We start from the raw sequence: 6,643 nt of genomic DNA, 5'->3' as shown, positions 1-6,643 counted from the left end.
TTTAGCTCTCGTTCATGCATCTTTAGGTTTACTGGAATATGACTGATCTAGGTGGGCTTGGCTGGACTGGGCTGGACTGCACCACAAGCTTCAGGTTGAGTTTAGGTTTGCTGCACATCTCTTGTCCTCCTTGGACCAACTACCCAACTTTTTTCTTCTTTTGGTCAAAGGCAGGAGCACAAAGTCTAATTGTGCAAGAACATTTAAAACTTCTGCTCACATCATGCCCACTAGCAACCCTTTGGTCAAGTCACTAGGCCAAGTCCAAAGTCAAAGGGCAGGGAAATATACTCCACACACCATGAAGTCATATCAAGGATGTGAATGTATAATAGGAATACAGGGGGATAATAAAGACCAAAAACCCAATCTAACAAGCTCCTCATTTTGCTTCTCTTATTCACCTGCTACTCTCAGAAGCCTGAGCCCTCCTGATTTGTTTCCTCACCTAGATAGGAGTTGGGAAGATGACTGATAGCACAAAATGCATTCTGCCTGCCTGGGCTCTGGAAATCTCTTTTAGGGGGAGTTGTTCAGGTTGTTTAACAATATACTACCTAAACTTTTATTCTTTTACTTAAAAAAAAATTCAAAGTTGTACTTCATTCAAATTCATACCAAGGTATTGCATGGACAAGGAAATGGTCGCCCCACAGATGGGTATGTCCAATGGTCATCAGTTTTCATTCCAAGGTCTTTCAAAAACTGTTCCTCTTTGGATTCCTCATGGCACATAGTTCAGTGCCTGCCCCAATAGGTATTTTATAAATATAAAAGTGAGACTTTATTTGACAGATCAGATTTATTTTTTGTAACAAGAAGACCTAAATTTTAAAGGTATTTCTTTGACTGATAGTTGCCATACCTCCCATTTACAAATGATACACATTTTTTTTATCCTTAAGCAAGTAGCAAATAAGTCTAGGATCCTGCAAGTCCGTTGACTTGTTACCCTTGAAGGCTGGTTGTGGGAGAAGCTTGAAAACCTTCAGTTCTCGCGTAACTGGAGCCAAGTCCTGATAAAAGAGAACTGATGAACATTCTGGCCACTTGTTCCCACAACCTCTGAAAATAACTTGTTCATGAGGTGAAAGCAGCCTTTTTTCCCTGCTTGGAAAAGTCTGAGTCAGAAAATTAAAAATTAACACAATTATTTCCCAGATACTATAGGGATGCTTAAAGGGCCAAAATTTTTTTCCCTTCATCTTCTCCCCAAAGTCCCCCAGTACATAGTTGTATATTTTTTAGTTGTGAGTGCCTCTGGTTGTGCCATGTGAGATTCCACCTCAGCATGGCCTGATGAATGGTGCCATGTCTGTGCCCAGGATCCGAACTGGTGAAACCCCTGGCCACTGAAGTGGAGCCGGGAACTTAACCACTCTGCCATGAGCTGGCCCCAGAGCCAAATTTTTTAATCTTATGTAATATTTTGAAATCATCTAATTCTTTATGCAAGAATCCTATTAAAAGAAAACATCACTAAGTACCATGGTGGTTGCCAGGGGCTGGGGGAGAGAGGAATGGGGAGTTATTGCTTGATAGGTGCCAAGTTTCAGTTTTGCAAGATGAAAAGAGTTTTAGAGCTGGATGGTGACGGTTGCACAATATGAACGTCCTTAATACCACTGAACTTAAAAACAGTTAAGACGGTAAAGTTTATGTTATGTGAATTTTACCACAATAAAAAAATTTTGGAAAAAAAAGAAAACATCACTGAAAACATTTGTTCAGAAAATAATCCACTGTGCTTTCAAAATTTTCCCCACTCTTAAACAAATAGCTAGACAATATAAAAACCATAAGCTGTCCTGAAAATTAACACTGATGAGAATATTAAGCTAAGCAAAAATACTTGTAATCTCCCCAAAGCAGATATTGACAAGCCACATTTATGTTTCACTGTCAAGAAAACGTAAAGCAAATTTTGTAGATATCCATAGCTTTCAGAAACAAGTTTTTTATTTCAACCATGCTGATAGAAATTTGATCCAGGTAAATCAATAAACTAACTTTATTGATGGCTAGTCCTAACATCCAGTTTTCATACATTGTTCTAATATAACCATTTCAGGCTAGACAACTTACTGCAAACCAGTTTTACTGAATTTCTCCTAACAACTGTGCTTTTCTAGTTCATTATTTGACCATCCTCCTTTTTGCTCTCTCTCAACTTTAAATATTTTGCCTGAAAGACTGAAGATTCTGTGGAAAAATAGGTAATAAGCTTATTACAGAAGTGTCAGATTTTATACACAATTCTAAGGAAACAACAGTCTTGAGGACTCATTTCATGCTTCTTCTAGGAAGCCCTTGCTCCTCTAGGGCCTTCATTAATGGCAGAAATTAATTATCTACCCTCTCTAGTCACTAAGTGATGATAGCAACACCAACAGCCTTACTTTCTTACAATTTAAGTGCTACTTACCAGAAAGTTACTGACGGACTGTTGTTTAAACACTTGTTACTCAGTAAATGTGAGAATATATCTTCCCGTTGAATTTTATCCATACAAACGATAAATAATTTAATAACTGTTGGGGATAAAGGAGAGACATAAGTTTGAAGCAGTTAGAATATTCAACAATAAATCTGATTTTCAGCAAAAATGAATATGGTCAAGCCCACGTATTCATTTACTTTTATCTTGATTTGCTTTCACTTCTAGGGTGCAGGTCTAGGCTTGCCAGTGGCATTGCTCCTGAATTCCCCAAGTGCAGAAAGGAGAAAATCCTGTGTCTGGCGCTTGTATTAACAAAGTCATGCTGAGAATCATTAACATCTGCTTCAAGCCAAAATATGTTTATTTTTGTCCGTGGTGACCAATTCCCAGAACAGATTCAGAATTAGGTAAGAGATGATCTCTGCACTTCTCAGAGAGTCTCTCTGAATGTGTACAGGAAGCTTAGCACTCTACCTTTTATTGTAATATCACCCCACGATATGTACACAGAATAAGGCAGCTCTGTAAAAAAGCTTTACGATGCAATATGATTCTGTGAGCCAACCTTTGTCTTCCTCGTATTTGCACAACTTACTGTATTACTTTTCTATGTTGTTCAAATGTGTATCTATTATCTAGATAATATTTCTTTTTAATATTTATTTAATTAATAATGAGGCCAGCAATCACCATCCTCATTTAGTGGCTCTCTGACTTCCTTCTATAAAGCTGCAAAGAAATGGAAAATCTTATGTGGCGATAGTTACATCTGTTTCTAATAAAACCTAAAACAAACACCAATTGCATTATGCGCATAACTGTAACAGCTCTTCTCTCATCCTGTCACTGTTAAAGCCATTTATAAAGAAAGAATCTGGAAAGTGGAGCACTGTGACTCCTATTGTTCCAAAAAAAATTACTTGGTGTTCTTTGTGTGGATATTAATGGTCTGACATCTCTGAAAAATTGTTCTTCCCTTCTTAGACAGGAATGTGCATAATCAAGTTATAAGAAAACAGTGATAAGAAATAGAAGAGAGAAAAATCAAAGTAACTGACATAATAAAAGTCTCCAAAATTATGAATAAGGAAAAAGTGAAATTATATAAACCCATATGATTTCTTCAAACATATAAGGACGCCTTGGCCTCATGCTCAAAATCAATCAGACTTAAATGAAGAGACAGTTTGGGCTGCAGTAACATGTTAATACATGATATATGTTAATATATGCAGCCTCTGTCTGTGAAAGGGAAGCAGGATCTCAGGGCTTGGATGACTATTACATGTTTTTCAAGAACATAAATCTACCCAATTTAATCTTCTAAACCAACCTGCATGTAGTAACAGCTACCATTTATTGAGTGCTTACTACATGCCAAGCAATGTGCCAAGTGCTTTGCAAGAAATATCTTAGCAAATTGCACAAGAGTCCCAAAAGATGCAGATTATTACTTTGAGTTTACAGATGAGGAAACTGAGGCTCAAGAGAGTTAAGTACTCTGTCTCGTGGTTATTGAACCAATAAAGACCAGATTTGAACCCAGGTCTGCATGATCCCAGTGACCATGTACTTTCCACTATCTTATGTTGCCTGCCAAGTCTACTTTATTCAGAGGACTATAGTAACATAAAGAGATAGTCATTGAAATACTACTATGCGTCCTTGGGAATCTGTGCTTCCATTTTCCAGTCTTTAAAATGAGGATAATAACGATTCCTACCTCATAGGGTTGTTGTGAGGACTAAATTAGTTAACACATGTGAAGTGCTTAGAGTAGTACATAGAACATAGTAAGTGCATTGGTATGAGTTCTAGGAACTGGGGATACATCAATGAAAAAATCAGATAAAAGTCCTTGTCCTCATAAAGCTTTGATCTAGAGAAAGGGAAAGAGTAAACAAATGAACAAAGAACATATATATCAGGATGTGATGTCACAGCATGTTAGGATGTAATAAGAACCATGAAGAAAAACAAAGCAAAAAAGGAAGATAAAGAATGCTAGGTTGGGGCACTATTTTCAATAGGGCTATCATAGAAGGCCTCATGGAGGCAACATTTGAACAAAGGCTTGAAAGGGATGCAGTGTAAGCCTGCAGATATTGAATGGAAAATCATTCCAGGCAGAGGGAAGAGCAAGTGCAAAGGTCCAGTTATCCTGGACTTTTGAAAGAACAACAAGGAGGTCTACGGGACTGGAGTAGAGTGATCAAGGAGGGTAGTAGGAGATGAAGGCCTGGTGGTGGAGAAAGGGGCAGACTGCGGAGGGTCTTGGAGGTTATTGTAAGATTGTTGATTGTAAGATTATAAGATTCTTGGCTTTTATTCTGAAGCTACTGGATGGTTATGAGCAAAGGGTAACATGATTTGACTCATGCTGTAAAAAGGATTCCTCTGGCAACTGTGTTAAGAATAGACTGTAGCGAGATAAGTTTAGACAAACAAAGAGTATGGGAGGCTATTAGGGATGGTTTGGACTGCAGTAATTAGGGAGAAAGATGATTTTGGCAGTAATCAAGGAAACAGTAGTAATGGAGATGGTGAGAAGTGTTCAGATTCTGGATATACTCTGAAGGTAGAACCAGTAAGTTTTCTGGAAAGGGATGTGGAATGTGAGAGAAAGAGAGGAGTCAAAGACTGGCCTGAGCAGCTGAAAAGATAGAGATATCATTAACTCAAACAGAAAAAACCGAGGGAGAAGCAGTGTTCAGAAATATTTCGTGCATCATTTTAAATCTTTCCAGCCTCACCTCTTATCCTAAGTGCTGCACAGATACCAATTCTATGCAGGCATCAATCAGCTTATCTCAAGAGCAATGGAAGAGGACCATGCTCCTCTCACTCCCTGCCTACAGCATGGGATACCTGCAGAAACCAGACCTCTACACACAGGTGCAACTAGAAGCATGTGGTGCAAGCTTGACCAATGGTAGACAGGGTCCAATGGATAAATGCTTTCCTCCTTCTTCTTCTTCACTCCAACGGAGAATTCTGAGACACATTGCATAAGGTTTCTCAGAAAGTAACACAGGATAAACCAACCAGTTGCCCAAGACATGGGTCAACTCAACAATACATCCTTGATTTGGCTTTTTCTCCTTCTCTATTTTATTTCCCCTGAACCCTTTATTTGATTCCTCAAACTCATATTCTCAAACAAACTACCAGCACATAAGCCTTTGTCTTGGGCTCTGCTTTTCAGGATCAGATCTCAGCACATCCCGTGTGGGGGATTGTAATCCCTGTTCTAGAACTAGACCAGGATTCCTCAATCTCAGCACTAGTGACATTTTGGGCTGGACAATTCTTTGCTGCAGAGGCCTCTCCTTTGTATTGTATGTTATTTAGCAGCATCCCTGGTATTTACGCACTAGATGTTAGTAGAACCCTCCCAGTGTTGAGAACCAAAAATGTCTCCAGACTTTATCCAACGTCCCCTGGAGGTCAAAACCACCCCTGGTTAAAAACCACTAAACTATAGACTAACTCAAAAGGAATTGCAAAACTGGCTATTACGTATGAATAGGCACTGGCAGAATATGTGTGAGAGTGAGTATTTAGAGTATCAGACCAGAGGAATCAGCTTATAAGGCTGGATGAGAAAATTTGTGATATGGGGCCATTTATCTGTGATTCTGGATTTAATGCTTTGGCAAGGACAACACCTGGAGTCAGTCTTAATACTCCTTAAAGCCTGGATATGATGATCGCCTATACTAAATGAGAGTTAGAACAACTTCGAATGAGTATTGAGAAAGGAAGCAGGAATGTTAGAATTAATTTATTATGTGAGACTAAAGAACCACCCCTAGAATATGTTTCCCAGAAGTAAGGATGTTGGAATGAACTTATTGTGAAACTAAAGTACTCATTACTTGGATATGTTGCCCAGAAGGGCTGTGATGCAAGTTGCCTAATGCTTAGGCCATTTGTTCCAGCAGATCTAATGGTGCTAGAGGGATCTGTGATGGATAAGAGCACTGCATGAAATTTCTGGAAAGCCCCTAGTATGAGAGTTGCAGCACAGATTCCTAAGTGTTCTGCAAGGCCATGCCTTCTGAGGCAGAGAACTATTCTCCAGGGGGGAAACTAGAGCTATCCATCATGAGCTGGATATTATCAGATCCACCAAGTCATAAGTGCAGGGGTGTAGCAGCAGCAATCTATTGAAGTACAAAAATAGTATAGGATTGAGCCTGA

General features: G+C 38.9%; 1 long non-coding RNA gene across 1 annotated transcript; it reads right to left on the bottom strand.

Moving 5' to 3' along the window:
• Positions 1 to 876: 876 nt before the first annotated feature.
• LOC124236899 (uncharacterized) lies at positions 877 to 2,691 on the bottom strand. Its single transcript, XR_006887870.1, has 3 exons — positions 2,638 to 2,691; positions 2,426 to 2,531; positions 877 to 1,016 (listed from the first exon to the last, which is right to left on the bottom strand). It is a non-coding gene; the product is annotated as an uncharacterized LOC124236899 (long non-coding RNA).
• Positions 2,692 to 6,643: the final 3,952 nt, after the last annotated feature.

This window comes from Equus quagga, chromosome 3, assembly GCF_021613505.1.
Source record: "Equus quagga isolate Etosha38 chromosome 3, UCLA_HA_Equagga_1.0, whole genome shotgun sequence".
In the NCBI taxonomy this organism is placed as follows: Eukaryota; Metazoa; Chordata; class Mammalia; order Perissodactyla; family Equidae; genus Equus; species Equus quagga.
This window is presented reverse-complemented; position numbering and strand designations above follow the sequence as displayed.